Source organism: Lissotriton helveticus, chromosome 6 (assembly GCF_964261635.1).
Source record: "Lissotriton helveticus chromosome 6, aLisHel1.1, whole genome shotgun sequence".
Taxonomy (NCBI): Eukaryota; Metazoa; Chordata; class Amphibia; order Caudata; family Salamandridae; genus Lissotriton; species Lissotriton helveticus.
In genome coordinates, this window is record NC_136067.1 from 1130949285 (window position 1) to 1130966265 (window position 16981).

The 16981-nt window shown below is 45.2% G+C and overlaps 16 non-coding genes across 16 annotated transcripts; 7 read left to right on the forward strand and 9 right to left on the reverse strand.

Annotated features, from left to right (window-relative positions):
- Positions 1 to 173: 173 nt before the first annotated feature.
- Positions 174 to 280, reverse strand: LOC144764987 (U6 spliceosomal RNA). The gene has a single exon (XR_013597007.1). It is a non-coding gene; the product is annotated as a U6 spliceosomal RNA (small nuclear RNA).
- A 708-nt stretch (positions 281 to 988) lies between these two features.
- On the forward strand, positions 989 to 1061 carry TRNAC-ACA (transfer RNA cysteine (anticodon ACA)). Its single transcript has one exon. It is a non-coding gene; the product is annotated as a tRNA-Cys (tRNA).
- A 1010-nt stretch (positions 1062 to 2071) lies between these two features.
- On the reverse strand, positions 2072 to 2178 carry LOC144765018 (U6 spliceosomal RNA). Its single transcript, XR_013597036.1, has one exon. It is a non-coding gene; the product is annotated as a U6 spliceosomal RNA (small nuclear RNA).
- A 716-nt stretch (positions 2179 to 2894) lies between these two features.
- Positions 2895 to 2967, forward strand: TRNAR-ACG (transfer RNA arginine (anticodon ACG)). The gene has a single exon. It is a non-coding gene; the product is annotated as a tRNA-Arg (tRNA).
- Positions 2968 to 3978: 1011 nt separating this feature from the next.
- Positions 3979 to 4085, reverse strand: LOC144765374 (U6 spliceosomal RNA). Its single transcript, XR_013597373.1, has one exon. It is a non-coding gene; the product is annotated as a U6 spliceosomal RNA (small nuclear RNA).
- Positions 4086 to 4793: 708 nt separating this feature from the next.
- On the forward strand, positions 4794 to 4866 carry TRNAR-ACG (transfer RNA arginine (anticodon ACG)). Its single transcript has one exon. It is a non-coding gene; the product is annotated as a tRNA-Arg (tRNA).
- Positions 4867 to 5877: 1011 nt separating this feature from the next.
- LOC144765323 (U6 spliceosomal RNA) lies at positions 5878 to 5984 on the reverse strand. Its single transcript, XR_013597325.1, has one exon. It is a non-coding gene; the product is annotated as a U6 spliceosomal RNA (small nuclear RNA).
- Positions 5985 to 7785: 1801 nt separating this feature from the next.
- Positions 7786 to 7891, reverse strand: LOC144765263 (U6 spliceosomal RNA). Its single transcript, XR_013597266.1, has one exon. It is a non-coding gene; the product is annotated as a U6 spliceosomal RNA (small nuclear RNA).
- Positions 7892 to 8599: 708 nt separating this feature from the next.
- Positions 8600 to 8672, forward strand: TRNAR-ACG (transfer RNA arginine (anticodon ACG)). Its single transcript has one exon. It is a non-coding gene; the product is annotated as a tRNA-Arg (tRNA).
- Positions 8673 to 9681: 1009 nt separating this feature from the next.
- On the reverse strand, positions 9682 to 9788 carry LOC144764928 (U6 spliceosomal RNA). The gene has a single exon (XR_013596952.1). It is a non-coding gene; the product is annotated as a U6 spliceosomal RNA (small nuclear RNA).
- A 708-nt stretch (positions 9789 to 10496) lies between these two features.
- TRNAR-ACG (transfer RNA arginine (anticodon ACG)) lies at positions 10497 to 10569 on the forward strand. Its single transcript has one exon. It is a non-coding gene; the product is annotated as a tRNA-Arg (tRNA).
- A 1011-nt stretch (positions 10570 to 11580) lies between these two features.
- On the reverse strand, positions 11581 to 11687 carry LOC144765320 (U6 spliceosomal RNA). Its single transcript, XR_013597322.1, has one exon. It is a non-coding gene; the product is annotated as a U6 spliceosomal RNA (small nuclear RNA).
- A 1791-nt stretch (positions 11688 to 13478) lies between these two features.
- Positions 13479 to 13584, reverse strand: LOC144765264 (U6 spliceosomal RNA). The gene has a single exon (XR_013597267.1). It is a non-coding gene; the product is annotated as a U6 spliceosomal RNA (small nuclear RNA).
- A 708-nt stretch (positions 13585 to 14292) lies between these two features.
- Positions 14293 to 14365, forward strand: TRNAR-ACG (transfer RNA arginine (anticodon ACG)). Its single transcript has one exon. It is a non-coding gene; the product is annotated as a tRNA-Arg (tRNA).
- Positions 14366 to 15374: 1009 nt separating this feature from the next.
- Positions 15375 to 15481, reverse strand: LOC144764929 (U6 spliceosomal RNA). The gene has a single exon (XR_013596953.1). It is a non-coding gene; the product is annotated as a U6 spliceosomal RNA (small nuclear RNA).
- A 708-nt stretch (positions 15482 to 16189) lies between these two features.
- TRNAR-ACG (transfer RNA arginine (anticodon ACG)) lies at positions 16190 to 16262 on the forward strand. Its single transcript has one exon. It is a non-coding gene; the product is annotated as a tRNA-Arg (tRNA).
- The last annotated feature ends 719 nt before the right edge of the window (positions 16263 to 16981 follow it).

The following is a 16981-nucleotide window of genomic DNA, read 5'->3' on the forward strand; positions in this document are numbered from 1 at the left end:
CTTGCTAAATGCAGCTGGACATAGAGCACACCTTCTATACTGCAAGGCAAATACATTAAAAATGTTGAGGGGAGACTAATTGAAAAATACATATTACATGACACAGGACTGGAACCTGCTTTATTATTTTAATTAGTCTTGAAAACAAAGAAGATTTCTCTCCTAAAACTTTTTAAAATATGGAACGCTTCACGAATTTGCGTGTCATCCTTGCGCAGGGGCCATGCTAATCTTCTCTGTATCGTTCCAATTTTAGTATATGTGCTGCCGAAGCGAGCACACTTTATTGATGAACTGACAATGTTTATAAACTCTCTAAATCTACAGTCTCTAGACATAGGGTGGCCTGGCAGAGATGCTCAGATGGCCAGTAAGCATTCAAATCTGAGCCAATGGGCAAAAATGTCTGAAGAGTAGCACTCTATTATTCTTCACTGCATTTGTGGTCCAAGACTTCACACACCGTAAGTATGTAGATTATGTCAGGGTTGCAAAGGCTCATGGTTTGGGCTACAGACAAGGAGCATTGTGACATCACGCTGCCTGTGGAACAGTGATATTAAAGGTGAAACAGCTGCACAGTAGGTTAGGTGAAGTGCTCTGAGAGTGGAAAGGCAGCATGCTTGGGTCCCTGGACAAGGTGAGCCTACGACAAGGTGTCTGAATTTTCACCTGTATTGTAATATTAAACCCCTTTTTGTTGTATCCGCCTAATTACTAAGGAGTTCATCAGCTCAGCCCCACACAGACCTGGACCTGATTATGTTAATGCAGACTATTTAAGAAACTGAGCCTGATCTAAAAGATTTCCTTGGTTCTAGGACCATTTCGCCTAGCTTTTAGGTCCTTCCTTCTCCTAAAGTCCTTTGTACAACTTACGAACCCCTCACAGAAAAGACTTTCAGGAGGTCAGATGGGTTTCCTTGTGCCTTCACACACACACACTTTCTAGCCCTCTTAAGGACAAAAGGATGACTATGTCTACATAGGGCCAGTGGCGCAATGGATAACGCGTCTGACTACAGATCAGAAGATTGTAGGTTCAACTCCTATCTGGCTCGGAAGAGTTGTTGGTCCCTGTTTCATTATATTCCTGTGGAATCTTATTTACCTCAGACTTGTTGTAGGTTCAATATTCTCCAGGAGGACTCATCCAGCAGATGTTCCACGGTAGAGCTGCACTAATAGGACCACGGCTAGTTAAACTTTTCCCATTTGCTGCTGGACTCTATGTGATGGCCGTCACGTGGTGTGCTGCTTTTGTATTTCAGCATGGGTCCCTGATTCTCTTAACTACAAAAAAAGCTTGTTGACAAAAGTGTGTGTGCAAGGGTCTGTGGACGCAGGCAGGTGTGTGCAATTGAATGCTTACCCATTTACATGTGTGAGAGGGACAAACCAGCTCCTTGTGGGCTGCAGGCTTACAACTGGTAGCTCCAGTAGCCAGGCAGAAGCACAGCTAAGAAGAGAGAGGAAGTTGGTCCATTATCAGAGAAGAACCATGAGCATCTTGCCCTGCTACCTTCTTCCCCTCTCACCCACGATCGGCCAAGACCTCTCTATTAGGGTGGAGGGTGAACATTTCTTGGACCTCAGAAACTGAGGGATGTAGACCCAATATGTCCTTCAAGCGCCTAGAGACCTGGTGCCCAATCTGGCATGGTGTTTTTCAGCTTACCCCACCAATCTGGTTGCAAGGCAGATTATAATAGTACTGCTGAAAAGGGACTCCCAGACATCCCTGAGGCCATCATTTGCATAGGTCCTGCCCTTCTCTTTGTCCTGCTTCCCACAAAGCAACTCATCTCTGGTAGCAGGATAGATATAGGGGTGGTGAAGAATAATGACAGGGAGGCTGAAAAAGAGAAAGAAAAGTCCCAGAAGTCCTGCAGGCTTCCTTGCTAAATGCAGCTGGACATAGAGCGCACCTTCTTTACTGCAAGGCAAATACATAAAAAATGTTGAGGGGAGACTAATTGAAAAATACATATTACATGACACAGGACTGGAACCTGCTTTATTATTTTAATTAGTCTTGAAAACAAAGAAGATTTCTCTCCTAAAAACTGTTTAAAATATGGAACGCTTCACAAATTTGCGTGTCATCCTTGCGCAGGGGCCATGCTAATCTTCTCTGTATCGTTCCAATTTTAGTATATGTGCTGCCGAAGCAAGCACACTTTATTGATGAACTGACAATGTTTATAAACTCTCTAAATCTACAGTCTCTAGACATAGGGTGGCCGGGCAGAGATGCTCAGATGGCCAGTAAGCATTCAAATCTGAGCCAATGGGCAAAAATGTCTGAAGAGTAGCACTCTATTATTCTTCACTGCATTTGTGGTCCAAGACTTCACACACCGTAAGTATGTAGATTATGTCAGGGTTGCAAAGGCTCATGGTTTGGGCTACAGACAAGGAGCATTGTGACATCACGCTGCCTGTGGAACAGTGATATTAAAGGTGAAACAGCTGCACAGTAGGTTAGGTGAAGTGCTCTGAGAGTGGAAAGGCAGCATGCTTGGGTCCCTGGACAAGGTGAGCCTATGACAAGGTGTCTGAATTTTCACCTGTATTGTAATATTAAACCCCTTTTTGTTGTATCCGCCTAATTACTAAGGAGTTCACAAGCTCAGCCCCACACAGACCTGGAACTGATCATGTTAATGCAGACTATTTAAGAAACTGAGCCTGATCTAAAAGATTTCCTTGGATCTAGGACCATTTCGCCTAGATTTTAGGTCCTTACTTCTCCTAAAGTCCTTTGTACAACTTAGGAAACCCTCACAGAAAAGACTTTCAGGAGGTCAGATGGGTTTCCTTGTGCCTTCATACACACACACACACACACTTTCTAGGCCTCTTAAGGACAAAAGGATGGGAACGTCTACATAGGGCCAGTGGCGCAATGGATAACGTGTCTGACTACGGATCATAAGATTGTAGGTTCGACTCCTATCTGGCTCGGAAGAGTTGTTGGTCCCTGTTTCATTATATTCCTGTGGAATCTTATTTACCTCAGACTTGTTGTAGGTTCAATATTCTCCAGGAGGACTCATCCAGCAGATGTTCCACGGTAGAGCTGCAGTAATAGGACCACGGCTAGTTAAACGTTTCCCATTTGCTGCTGGACTCTATGTGATGCCCGTCACGTGGTGTGCTGCTTTTGTATTTCAACATGGGTCCCAGATTCTCTTAACTACAAAAAAAGCTTGTTGACAAAAGTGTGTGTGCAAGGGTCTGTGGACGCAGGCAGGTGTGTGCAATTGAATGCTTACCCATTTACTTGTGTGAGAGGGACAAACCAGCTCCTTGTGGGCTGCAGGCTTACAACTGGTAGCCCCAGTAGCCAGGCAGAAGCACAGCTAAGGAGAGAAAGGAAGTTGGTCCATTATCAGAGAAGAACCATGAGCATCTTGCCCTGCTACCTTCTTCCCCTCTCAGCCACGATCGGCCAAGACCTCTCTATTAGGGTGGGGGGTGAGGATTTCTTGGACCTCAGGAACTGAGGGATGTAGACCCAATATGTCCTTCAAGCGCCTAGAGGCCCTGGTGCCCAATCTGGCATGGTGTTTTTCAGCTTACCCCACCAATCTGGTTGCAAGGCAGATTATAACAGTACTGCTGAAAAGGGACTCCCAGACATCCCTGAGGCCATCATTTGCATAGGCCCTGCCCTTCTCTTTGTCCTGCTTCCCACATAGCAACTCATCTCTCTTAGCAGTATAGATATAGGGGTGGTGAAGAATAATGACAGGGAGGCTGAAAAAGAGAAAGAAAAGTCCCAGAAGTCCTGCAGGCTTCCTTGCAAAATGCAGCTGGACATAGAGCGCACCTTCTTTACGGCAAGGCAAATACATTAAAAATGTTGAGGGGAGACTAATTGAAAAATACATATTACATGACACAGGCCTGGAACCTGCTTTATTATTTTAATTAGTCTTGAAAACAAAGAAAATTTCTCTCCTAAAAACTGTTTAAAATATGGAATGCTTCACGAATTTGCGTGTCATCCTTGCGCAGGGGCCTCGCTAATCTTTTCTGTATCGTTCCAATTTTAGTATATGTGCTGCCAAAGCGAGCACACTTTATTGATGAACTGACAATGTTTATAAACTCTCTAAATCTACAGTCTCTAGACATAGGGTGGCCTGGCAGAGATGCTCAGATGGCCAGTAAGCATTCAAATCTGAGCCAATGGGCAAAAATGTCTGAAGAGTAGCACTCTATTATTCTTCACTGCATTTGTGGTCCAAGACTTCACACACCGTAAGTATGTAGATTATGTCAGGGTTGCAAAGGCTCATGGTTTGGGCTACAGACAAGGAGCATTGTGACATCACGCTGCCTGTGGAACAGTGATATTAAAGGTGAAACAGCTGCACAGTAGGTTAGGTGAAGTGCTCTGAGAGTGGAAAGGCAGCATGCTTGGGTCCCTGGACAAGGTGAGCCTACGACAAGGTGTCTGAATTTTCACCTGTATTGTAATATTAAACCCCTTTTTGTTGTATCGGCCTAATTACTAAGGAGTTCACAAGCTCAGCCCCACACAGACCTGGACCTGATTATGTTAATGCAGACTATTTAAGAAACTGAGCCTGATCTAAAAGATTTCCTTGGATCTAGGACCATTTCGCCTAGCTTTTAGGTCCTTCCTTCTCCTAAAGTCCTTTGTACAACTTAGGAAACCCTCACAGAAAAGACTTTCAGGAGGTCAGATGGGTTTCCTTGTGCCTTCACACACACACACTTTCTAGCCCTCTTAAGGACAAAAGGATGGGTACGTCTACATAGGGCCAGTGGCGCAATGGATAACGCGTCTGACTACGGATCAGAAGATTGTAGGTTCGACTCCTATCTGGCTTGGAATAGTTGTTGGTCCCTGTTTCATTATATTCCTGTGGAATCTTATTTACCTCAGACTTGTTGTAGGTTCAATATTCTCCAGGAGGACTCATCCAGCAGATGTTCCACGGTAGAGCTGCAGTAATAGGACCACGGCTAGTTAAACGTTTCCCATTTGCTGCTGGACTCTATGTGATGCCCGTCACGTGGTGTGCTGCTTTTGTATTTCAACCTGGGTCCCAGATTCTCTTAACTACAAAAAAAGCTTGTTGACAAAAGTGTGTGTGCAAGGGTCTGTGGAAGCAGGGAGGTGTGTGCAATTGTATGCTTACCCATTTACATGTGTGAGAGGGACAAACCAGCTCCTTGTGGGCTGCAGGCTTACAACTGGTAGCCCCAGTAGCCAGGCAGAAGCACAGCTAAGGAGAGAAAGGAAGTTGGTCCATTATCAGAGAAGAACCATGAGCATCTTGCCCTGCTACCTTCTTCCCCTCTCAGCCACGATCGGCCAAGACCTCTCTATTAGGGTGGAGGGTGAGGATTTCTTGGACCTCAGGAACTGAGGGATGTAGACCCAATATGTCCTTCAAGCGCCTAGAGGCCCTGGTGCCCAATCTGGCATGGTGTTTTTCAGCTTACCCCACCAATCTGGTTGCAAGGCAGATTATAACAGTGCTGCTGAAAAGGGACTCCCAGACATCCCTGAGGCCATCATTTGCATAGGCCCTGCCCTTCTCTTTGTCCTGCTTCCCACATAGCAACTCATCTCTGGTAGCAGTATAGATATAGGGGTGGTGAAGAATAATGACAGGGAGGCTGAAAAAGAGAAAGAAACGTCCCAGAAGTCCTGCAGGCTTCCTTGCAAAATGCAGCTGGACATAGAGCGCACCTTCTTTACGGCAAGGCAAATACATTAAAAATGTTGAGGGGAGACTAATTGAAAAATACATATTACATGACACAGGACTGGAACCTGCTTTATCATTTTAATTAGTCTTGAAAACAAAGAAGATTTCTCTCCTAAAAACTGTTTAAAATATGGAATGCTTCATGAATTTGCGTGTCATCCTTGCGCAGGGGCCTCGCTAATCTTCTCTGTATCGTTCCAATTTTAGTATATGTGCTGCCAAAGCGAGCACACTTTATTGATGAACTGACAATGTTTATAAACTCTCTAAATCTACAGTCTCTAGACATAGGGTGGCCTGGCAGAGATGCTCAGATGGCCAGTAAGCATTCAAATCTGAGCCAATGGGCAAAAATGTCTGAAGAGTAGCACTCTATTATTCTTCACTGCATTTGTGGTCCAAGACTTCACACACCGTAAGTATGTAGATTATGTCAGGGTTGCAAAGGCTCATGGTTTGGGCTACAGACAAGGAGCATTGTGACATCACGCTGCCTGTGGAACAGTGATATTAAAGGTGAAACAGCTGCACAGTAGGTTAGGTGAAGTGCTCTGAGAGTGGAAAGGCAGCATGCTTGGGTCCCTGGACAAGGTGAGCCTACGACAAGGTGTCTGAATTTTCACCTGTATTGTAATATTAAACCCCTTTTTGTTGTATCGGCCTAATTACTAAGGAGTTCACAAGCTCAGCCCCACACAGACCTGGACCTGATTATGTTAATGCAGACTATTTAAGAAACTGAGCCTGATCTAAAAGATTTCCTTGGATCTAGGACCATTTCGCCTAGCTTTTAGGTCCTTCCTTCTCCTAAAGTCCTTTGTACAACTTAGGAAACCCTCACAGAAAAGACTTTCAGGAGGTCAGATGGGTTTCCTTGTGCCTTCACACACACACACTTTCTAGCCCTCTTAAGGACAAAAGGATGGGTATGTCTACATAGGGCCAGTGGTGCAATGGATAACGCGTCTGACTACGGATCAGAAGATTGTAGGTTCGACTCCTATCTGGCTTGGAATAGTTGTTGGTCCCTGTTTCATTATATTCCTGTGGAATCTTATTTACCTCAGACTTGTTGTAGGTACAATATTCTCCAGGAGGACTCATCCAGCAGATGTTCCACGGTAGAGCTGCAGTAATAGGACCACGGCTAGTTAAACGTTTCCCATTTGCTGCTGGACTCTATGTGATGGCCGTCACGTGGTGTGCTGCTTTTGTATTTCAACATGGGTCCCTGATTCTCTTAACTACAAAAAAAGCTTGTTGACAAAAGTGTGTGTGCAAGGGTCTGTGGAAGCAGGGAGGTGTGTGCAATTGTATGCTTACCCATTTACATGTGTGAGAGGGACAAACCAGCTCCTTGTGGGCTGCAGGCTTACAACTGGTAGCCCCAGTAGCCAGGCAGAAGCACAGCTAAGGAGAGAGAGGAAGTTGGTCCATAATCAGAGAAGAACCATGAGCATCTTGCCCTGCTACCTTCTTCCCCTCTTAGCCACGATCGGCCACGATCGGCCAAGACCTCTCTGTTAGGGTGGAGAGTGAACATTTCTTGGACCTCAGAAACTGAGGGATGTAGACCCAATATGTCCTTCAAGCACCTAGAGACCTGGTGCCCAATCTGGCATGGTGTTTTTCAGCTTACCCCACCAATCTGGTTGCAAGGCAGATTATAACAGTACTGCTGAAAAGGGACTCCCATACATCCCTGAGGCCATCATTTGCATAGGCCCTGCCCTTCTCTTTGTCCTGCTTCCCACAAAGCAACTCATCTCTGGTAGCAGTATAGATATAGGGGTGGTGAAGAATAATGACAGGGAGGCTGAAAAAGAGAAAGAAAAGTCCCAGAAGTCCTGCAGGCTTCCTTGCTAAATGCAGCTGGACATAGAGCGCACCTTCTTCACTGCAAGGCAAATACATTAAAAATGTTGAGGGGAGACTAATTGAAAAATACATATTACATGACACAGGACTGGAACCTGCTTTATTATTTTAATTAGTCTTGAAAACAAAGAAGATTTCTCTCCTAAAAACTGTTTAAAATATGGAACGCTTCACGAATTTGCATGTCATCCTTGCGCAGGGGCCATGCTAATCTTCTCTGTATCATTCCAATTTTAGTATATGTGCTGCGAAGCGAGCATACTTTATTGATGAACTGACAATGTTTATAAACTCTCTAAATCTACAGTCTCTAGACATAGGGTGGCCTGGCAGAGATGCTCAGATGGCCAGTAAGCATTCAAATCTGAGCCAATGGGCAAAAATGTCTGAAGAGTAGCACTCTATTATTTTTCACTGCATTTGTGGTCCAAGACTTCACACACCGTAAGTATGTAGATTATGTCAGGGTTGCAAAGGCTCATGGTTTGGGCTACAGACAAGGCGCATTGTGACATCACGCTGCCTGTGGAACAGTGATATTAAAGGTGAAACAGCTGCACAGTAGGTTAGGTGAAGTGCTCTGAGAGTGGAAAGGCAGCATGCCTGGGTCCCCGGACAAGGTGAGCCTACGACAAGGTGTCTGAATTTTCACCTGTATTGTAATATTAAACCCCTTTTTGTTGTATCCGCCTAATTACTAAGGAGTTCACAAGCTCAGCCCCACACAGACCTGGACCTGAGTATGTTAATGCAGACTATTTAAGAAACTGAGCCTGATCTAAAAGATTTCCTTGGATCTAGGACCATTTCGCCTAGATTTTAGGTCCTTCCTTCTCCTAAAGTCCTTTGTACAACTTAGGAAACCCTCACAGAAAAGACTTTCAGGAGGTCAGATGGGTTTCCTTGTGCCTTCACACACACACACTTTCTAGCCCTCTTAAGGACAAAAGGATGGGTATGTCTACATAGGGCCAGTGGCGCAATGGATAACGCGTCTGACTACGGATCAGAAGATTATAGGTTCAACTCCTATCTGGCTCGGAAGAGTTGTTGGTCCCTGTTTCATTATATTCCTGTGGAATCTTATTTACCTCAGACTTGTTGTAGGTTCAATATTCTCCAGGAGGACTCATCCAGCAGATGTTCCACGGTAGAGCTGCAGTAATAGGACCACGGCTAGTTAAACGTTTCCCATTTGCTGCTGGACTCTATGTGATGGCCGTCACGTGGTGTGCTGCCTTTGTATTTCAACATGGGTCCCTGATTCTCTTAACTACCAAAAAAGCTTGTTGACAAAAGTGTGTGTGCAAGGGTCTGTGGACGCAGGCAGGTGTGTGCAATTGAATGCTTACCCATTTACTTGTGTGAGAGGGACAAACCAGCTCCTTGTGGGCTGCAGGCTTACAACTGGTAGCCCCAGTAGCCAGGCAGAAGCACAGCTAAGGAGAGAGAGGAAGTTGGTCCATTATCAGAGAAGAACCACGAGCATCTTGCCCTGCTACCTTCTTCCCCTCTCAGCCACAATCGGCCAAGACCTCTCTATTAGGGTAGAGGGTGAACATTTCTTGGACCTCAGAAACTGAGGGATGTAGACCCAATATGTCCTTCAAGCGCCTAGAGCCCTGGTGCCCAATCTGGCATGGTGTTTTTCAGCTTACCCCACCAATCTGGTTGCAAGGCAGATTACAACAGTACTGCTGAAAAGGGACTCCCAGACATTCCTGAGGCCATCATTTGCATAGGCCCTGCCCTTCTCTTTGTCCTGCTTCCCACAAAGCAACTCATCTCTGGTAGCAGTATAGATATAGGGGTGGTGAAGAATAATGACAGGGAGGCTGAAAAAGAGAAAGAAAAGTCCCAGAAGTCCTGCAGGCTTCCTTGCTAAATGCAGCTGGACATAGAGCACACCTTCTTTACTGCAAGGCAAATACATTAAAAATGTTGAGGGGAGACTAATTGAAAAATACATATTACATGACACAGGACTGGAACCTGCTTTATTATTTTAATTAGTCTTGAAAACAAAGAAGATTTCTCTCCTAAAACTTTTTAAAATATGGAACGCTTCACGAATTTGCGTGTCATCCTTGTGCAGGGGCCATGCTAATCTTCTCTGTATCGTTCCAATTTTAGTATATGTGCTGCCGAAGCGAGCACACTTTATTGATGAACTGACAATGTTTATAAACTCTCTAAATCTACAGTCTCTAGACATAGGGTGGCCTGGCAGAGATGCTCAGATGGCCAGTAAGCATTCAAATCTGAGCCAATGGGCAAAAATGTCTGAAGAGTAGCACTCTATTATTCTTCACTGCATTTGTGGTCCAAGACTTCACACACCGTAAGTATGTAGATTATGTCAGGGTTGCAAAGGCTCATGGTTTGGGCTACAGACAAGGAGCATTGTGACATCACGCTGCCTGTGGAACAGTGATATTAAAGGTAAAACAGCTGCACAGTAGGTTAGGTGAAGTGCTCTGAGAGTGGAAAGGCAGCATGCTTGGGTCCCTGGACAAGGTGAGCCTACGACAAGGTGTCTGAATTTTCACCTGTATTGTAATATTAAACCCCTTTTTGTTGTATCGGCCTAATTACTAAGGAGTTCACAAGCTCAGCCCCACACAGACCTGGACCTGATTATGTTAATGCAGACTATTTAAGAAACTGAGCCTGATCTAAAAGATTTCCTTGGATCTAGGACCATTTCGCCTAGCTTTTAGGTCCTTCCTTCTCCTAAAGTCCTTTGTACAACTTAGGAAACCCTCACAGAAAAGACTTTCAGGAGGTCAGATGGGTTTCCTTGTGCCTTCACACACACACACTTTCTAGCCCTCTTAAGGACAATAGGATGGGTACGTCTACATAGGGCCAGTGGCGCAATGGATAACGCGTCTGACTACGGATCAGAAGATTGTAGGTTCGACTCCTATCTGGCTTGGAATAGTTGTTGGTCCCTGTTTCATTATATTCCTGTGGAATCTTATTTACCTCAGACTTGTTGTAGGTTCAATATTCTCCAGGAGGACTCATCCAGCAGATGTTCCACGGTAGAGCTGCAGTAATAGGACCACGGCTAGTTAAACGTTTCCCATTTGCTGCTGGACTCTATGTGATGCCCGTCACGTGGTGTGCTGCTTTTGTATTTCAACCTGGGTCCCAGATTCTCTTAACTACAAAAAAAGCTTGTTGACAAAAGTGTGTGTGCAAGGGTCTGTGGAAGCAGGGAGGTGTGTGCAATTGTATGCTTACCCATTTACATGTGTGAGAGGGACAAACCAGCTCCTTGTGGGCTGCAGGCTTACAACTGGTAGCCCCAGTAGCCAGGCAGAAGCACAGCTAAGGAGAGAAAGGAAGTTGGTCCATTATCAGAGAAGAACCATGAGCATCTTGCCCTGCTACCTTCTTCCCCTCTCAGCCACGATCGGCCAAGACCTCTCTATTAGGGTGGAGGGTGAGGATTTCTTGGACCTCAGGAACTGAGGGATGTAGACCCAATATGTCCTTCAAGCGCCTAGAGGCCCTGGTGCCCAATCTGGCATGGTGTTTTTCAGCTTACCCCACCAATCTGGTTGCAAGGCAGATTATAACAGTACTGCTGAAAAGGGACTCCCAGACATCCCTGAGGCCATCATTTGCATAGGCCCTGCCCTTCTCTTTGTCCTGCTTCCCACATAGCAACTCATCTCTGGTAGCAGTATAGATATAGGGGTGGTGAAGAATAATGACAGGGAGGCTGAAAAAGAGAAAGAAACGTCCCAGAAGTCCTGCAGGCTTCCTTGCAAAATGCAGCTGGACATAGAGCGCACCTTCTTTACGGCAAGGCAAATACATTAAAAATGTTGAGGGGAGACTAATTGAAAAATACATATTACATGACACAGGACTGGAACCTGCTTTATTATTTTAATTAGTCTTGAAAACAAAGAAGATTTCTCTCCTAAAAACTGTTTAAAATATGGAATGCTTCACGAATTTGCGTGTCATCCTTGCGCAGGGGCCTCGCTAATCTTCTCTGTATCGTTCCAATTTTAGTATATGTGCTGCCAAAGCGAGCACACTTTATTGATGAACTGACAATGTTTATAAACTCTCTAAATCTACAGTCTCTAGACATAGGGTGGCCTGGCAGAGATGCTCAGATGGCCAGTAAGCATTCAAATCTGAGCCAATGGGCAAAAATGTCTGAAGAGTAGCACTCTATTATTCTTCACTGCATTTGTGGTCCAAGACTTCACACACCGTAAGTATGTAGATTATGTCAGGGTTGCAAAGGCTCATGGTTTGGGCTACAGACAAGGAGCATTGTGACATCACGCTGCCTGTGGAACAGTGATATTAAAGGTGAAACAGCTGCACAGTAGGTTAGGTGAAGTGCTCTGAGAGTGGAAAGGCAGCATGCTTGGGTCCCTGGACAAGGTGAGCCTACGACAAGGTGTCTGAATTTTCACCTGTATTGTAATATTAAACCCCTTTTTGTTGTATCGGCCTAATTACTAAGGAGTTCACAAGCTCAGCCCCACACAGACCTGGACCTGATTATGTTAATGCAGACTATTTAAGAAACTGAGCCTGATCTAAAAGATTTCCTTGGATCTAGGACCATTTCGCCTAGCTTTTAGGTCCTTCCTTCTCCTAAAGTCCTTTGTACAACTTAGGAAACCCTCACAGAAAAGACTTTCAGGAGGTCAGATGGGTTTCCTTGTGCCTTCACACACACACACTTTCTAGCCCTCTTAAGGACAAAAGGATGGGTATGTCTACATAGGGCCAGTGGTGCAATGGATAACGCGTCTGACTACGGATCAGAAGATTGTAGGTTCGTCTCCTATCTGGCTTGGAATAGTTGTTGGTCCCTGTTTCATTATATTCCTGTGGAATCTTATTTACCTCAGACTTGTTGTAGGTACAATATTCTCCAGGAGGACTCATCCAGCAGATGTTCCACGGTAGAGCTGCAGTAATAGGACCACGGCTAGTTAAACGTTTCCCATTTGCTGCTGGACTCTATGTGATGCCCATCACGTGGTGTGCTGCTTTTGTATTTCAACATGGGTCCCTGATTCTCTTAACTACAAAAAAAGCTTGTTGACAAAAGTGTGTGTGCAAGGGTCTGTGGAAGCAGGGAGGTATGTGCAATTGTATGCTTACCCATTTACATGTGTGAGAGGGACAAACCAGCTCCTTGTGGGCTGCAGGCTTACAACTGGTAGCCCCAGTAGCCAGGCAGAAGCACAGCTAAGGAGAGAGAGGAAGTTGGTCCATAATCAGAGAAGAACCATGAGCATCTTGCCCTGCTACCTTCTTCCCCTCTTAGCCACGATCGGCCAAGACCTCTCTGTTAGGGTGGAGAGTGAACATTTCTTGGACCTCAGAAACTGAGGGATGTAGACCCAATATGTCCTTCAAGCACCTAGAGACCTGGTGCCCAATCTGGCATGGTGTTTTTCAGCTTACCCCACCAATCTGGTTGCAAGGCAGATTATAACAGTACTGCTGAAAAGGGACTCCCATACATCCCTGAGGCCATCATTTGCATAGGCCCTGCCCTTCTCTTTGTCCTGCTTCCCACAAAGCAACTCATCTCTGGTAGCAGTATAGATATAGGGGTGGTGAAGAATAATGACAGGGAGGCTGAAAAAGAGAAAGAAAAGTCCCAGAAGTCCTGCAGGCTTCCTTGCTAAATGCAGCTGGACATAGAGCGCACCTTCTTCACTGCAAGGCAAATACATTAAAAATGTTGAGGGGAGACTAATTGAAAAATACATATTACATGACACAGGACTGGAACCTGCTTTATTATTTTAATTAGTCTTGAAAACAAAGAAGATTTCTCTCCTAAAAACTGTTTAAAATATGGAACGCTTCACGAATTTGCATGTCATCCTTGCGCAGGGGCCATGCTAATCTTCTCTGTATCATTCCAATTTTAGTATATGTGCTGCGAAGCGAGCATACTTTATTGATGAACTGACAATGTTTATAAACTCTCTAAATCTACAGTCTCTAGACATAGGGTGGCCAGGCAGAGATGCTCAGATGGCCAGTAAGCATTCAAATCTGAGCCAATGGGCAAAAATGTCTGAAGAGTAGCACTCTATTATTTTTCACTGCATTTGTGGTCCAAGACTTCACACACCGTAAGTATGTAGATTATGTCAGGGTTGCAAAGGCTCATGGTTTGGGCTACAGACAAGGCGCATTGTGACATCACGCTGCCTGTGGAACAGTGATATTAAAGGTGAAACAGCTGCACAGTAGGTTAGGTGAAGTGCTCTGAGAGTGGAAAGGCAGCATGCCTGGGTCCCCGGACAAGGTGAGCCTACGACAAGGTGTCTGAATTTTCACCTGTATTGTAATATTAAACCCCTTTTTGTTGTATCCGCCTAATTACTAAGGAGTTCACAAGCTCAGCCCCACACAGACCTGGACCTGAGTATGTTAATGCAGACTATTTAAGAAACTGAGCCTGATCTAAAAGATTTCCTTGGATCTAGGACCATTTCGCCTAGATTTTAGGTCCTTCCTTCTCCTAAAGTCCTTTGTACAACTTAGGAAACCCTCACAGAAAAGACTTTCAGGAGGTCAGATGGGTTTCCTTGTGCCTTCACACACACACACTTTCTAGCCCTCTTAAGGACAAAAGGATGGGTATGTCTACATAGGGCCAGTGGCGCAATGGATAACGCGTCTGACTACGGATCAGAAGATTATAGGTTCAACTCCTATCTGGCTCGGAAGAGTTGTTGGTCCCTGTTTCATTATATTCCTGTGGAATCTTATTTACCTCAGACTTGTTGTAGGTTCAATATTCTCCAGGAGGACTCATCCAGCAGATGTTCCACGGTAGAGCTGCAGTAATAGGACCACGGCTAGTTAAACGTTTCCCATTTGCTGCTGGACTCTATGTGATGGCCGTCACGTGGTGTGCTGCCTTTGTATTTCAACATGGGTCCCTGATTCTCTTAACTACCAAAAAAGCTTGTTGACAAAAGTGTGTGTGCAAGGGTCTGTGGACGCAGGCAGGTGTGTGCAATTGAATGCTTACCCATTTACTTGTGTGAGAGGGACAAACCAGCTCCTTGTGGGCTGCAGGCTTACAACTGGTAGCCCCAGTAGCCAGGCAGAAGCACAGCTAAGGAGAGAGAGGAAGTTGGTCCATTATCAGAGAAGAACCACGAGCATCTTGCCCTGCTACCTTCTTCCCCTCTCAGCCACAATCGGCCAAGACCTCTCTATTAGGGTAGAGGGTGAACATTTCTTGGACCTCAGAAACTGAGGGATGTAGACCCAATATGTCCTTCAAGCGCCTAGAGCCCTGGTGCCCAATCTGGCATGGTGTTTTTCAGCTTACCCCACCAATCTGGTTGCAAGGCAGATTACAACAGTACTGCTGAAAAGGGACTCCCAGACATTCCTGAGGCCATCATTTGCATAGGCCCTGCCCTTCTCTTTGTCCTGCTTCCCACAAAGCAACTCATCTCTGGTAGCAGTATAGATATAGGGGTGGTGAAGAATAATGACAGGGAGGCTGAAAAAGAGAAAGAAAAGTCCCAGAAGTCCTGCAGGCTTCCTTGCTAAATGCAGCTGGACATAGAGCACACCTTCTTTACTGCAAGGCAAATACATTAAAAATGTTGAGGGGAGACTAATTGAAAAATACATATTACATGACACAGGACTGGAACCTGCTTTATTATTTTAATTAGTCTTGAAAACAAAGAAGATTTCTCTCCTAAAACTTTTTAAAATATGGAACGCTTCACGAATTTGCGTGTCATCCTTGTGCAGGGGCCATGCTAATCTTCTCTGTATCGTTCCAATTTTAGTATATGTGCTGCCGAAGCGAGCACACTTTATTGATGAACTGACAATGTTTATAAACTCTCTAAATCTACAGTCTCTAGACATAGGGTGGCCTGGCAGAGATGCTCAGATGGCCAGTAAGCATTCAAATCTGAGCCAATGGGCAAAAATGTCTGAAGAGTAGCACTCTATTATTCTTCACTGCATTTGTGGTCCAAGACTTCACACACCGTAAGTATGTAGATTATGTCAGGGTTGCAAAGGCTCATGGTTTGGGCTACAGACAAGGAGCATTGTGACATCACGCTGCCTGTGGAACAGTGATATTAAAGGTGAAACAGCTGCACAGTAGGTTAGGTGAAGTGCTCTGAGAGTGGAAAGGCAGCATGCTTGGGTCCCTGGACAAGGTGAGCCTACGACAAGGTGTCTGAATTTTCACCTGTATTGTAATATTAAACCCCTTTTTGTTGTATCGGCCTAATTACTAAGGAGTTCACAAGCTCAGCCCCACACAGACCTGGACCTGATTATGTTAATGCAGACTATTTAAGAAACTGAGCCTGATCTAAAAGATTTCCTTGGATCTAGGACCATTTCGCCTAGCTTTTAGGTCCTTCCTTCTCCTAAAGTCCTTTGTACAACTTAGGAAACCCTCACAGAAAAGACTTTCAGGAGGTCAGATGGGTTTCCTTGTGCCTTCACACACACACACTTTCTAGCCCTCTTAAGGACAAAAGGATGGGTACGTCTACATAGGGCCAGTGGCGCAATGGATAACGCGTCTGACTACGGATCAGAAGATTGTAGGTTCGACTCCTATCTGGCTTGGAATAGTTGTTGGTCCCTGTTTCATTATATTCCTGTGGAATCTTATTTACCTCAGACTTGTTGTAGGTTCAATATTCTCCAGGAGGACTCATCCAGCAGATGTTCCACGGTAGAGCTGCAGTAATAGGACCACGGCTAGTTAAACGTTTCCCATTTGCTGCTGGACTCTATGTGATGCCCGTCACGTGGTGTGCTGCTTTTGTATTTCAACCTGGGTCCCAGATTCTCTTAACTACAAAAAAAGCTTGTTGACAAAAGTGTGTGTGCAAGGGTCTGTGGAAGCAGGGAGGTGTGTGCAATTGTATGCTTACCCATTTACATGTGTGAGAGGGACAAACCAGCTCCTTGTGGGCTGCAGGCTTACAACTGGTAGCCCCAGTAGCCAGGCAGAAGCACAGCTAAGGAGAGAAAGGAAGTTGGTCCATTATCAGAGAAGAACCATGAGCATCTTGCCCTGCTACCTTCTTCCCCTCTCAGCCACGATCGGCCAAGACCTCTCTATTAGGGTGGAGGGTGAGGATTTCTTGGACCTCAGGAACTGAGGGATGTAGACCCAATATGTCCTTCAAGCGCCTAGAGGCCCTGGTGCCCAATCTGGCATGGTGTTTTTCAGCTTACCCCACCAATCTGGTTGCAAGGCAGATTATAACAGTACTGCTGAAAAGGGACTCCCAGACATCCCTGAGGCCATCATTTGCATAGGCCCTGCCCTTCTCTTT